An 812-nucleotide genomic window follows, 5' to 3' on the forward strand; every position below is an offset into this window, starting at 1 on the left:
TATTTTTCTAACCTGGTTAAATAATCACATTACCTAAGACTCCATAAAGTGGAACAAACAGTAGCATTTAACCCAAACTTCTTTTTATGTGCCTTGACTGACAGATAGGCTTTCATCAAAGAGGCAAGCAAAAGAAGTTATATGGTCATTTTACTGTGCTAAGAACACTAAATTGATCCTCATATGTAGAACATCTGGTGAAAAGCAATTTCCACCCAAGTGTTTTAGTATTTCCTCCTAATTAATTTCACATGTACATGACAAGAAGTGAACAGTCTCCCAGAACCAAGGCACAAAAGCCAGCTTTGTTTCACCACCAGAAAAGTCATCTGTGGTTCCTAGTTGAAAACTGGCTAGCGCTTTAACACTTGAAATCAATGCTGAAAGCAGCACTTTGGGGGGAAAAAGTCCCATCTTGCTCCCTAGTGACACAGTCAGCTCGAGGTTTACGTTTCTGTTCAGTCAAGGGCTGACTGACTCATGAAGCAGGGCGGCCATGTTGGATAGAGTGGCACAAAGCAGGCAAAGGTGAGTGAGACCAGAGCCTGCGAAAGATGTAGTAAAAATGAGTGCTAAGCTGCCAAACCAAGCCATACTGAAAAAGTGGGTGCTGTTATGGGCAGCTCTTACATGGTATGTTTGAAACTGCTTCATAGCAACTTAAAGAAAGTGTGATGTCCATAATCACCCGTAAAAAGCATAATCTTAAAGTTTTAGTCACAGCTTTGACTTATAACAAATTTTTTTACAAGGAGGCCACACAGAGGTAAACAGATTAATTAATTAGCAAATGAATCTGACTATATATATAT

Source organism: Austrofundulus limnaeus, unplaced genomic scaffold (genome assembly GCF_001266775.1).
Source record: "Austrofundulus limnaeus strain Quisiro unplaced genomic scaffold, Austrofundulus_limnaeus-1.0 Scaffold63, whole genome shotgun sequence".
In the NCBI taxonomy this organism is placed as follows: domain Eukaryota; kingdom Metazoa; phylum Chordata; class Actinopteri; order Cyprinodontiformes; family Rivulidae; genus Austrofundulus; species Austrofundulus limnaeus.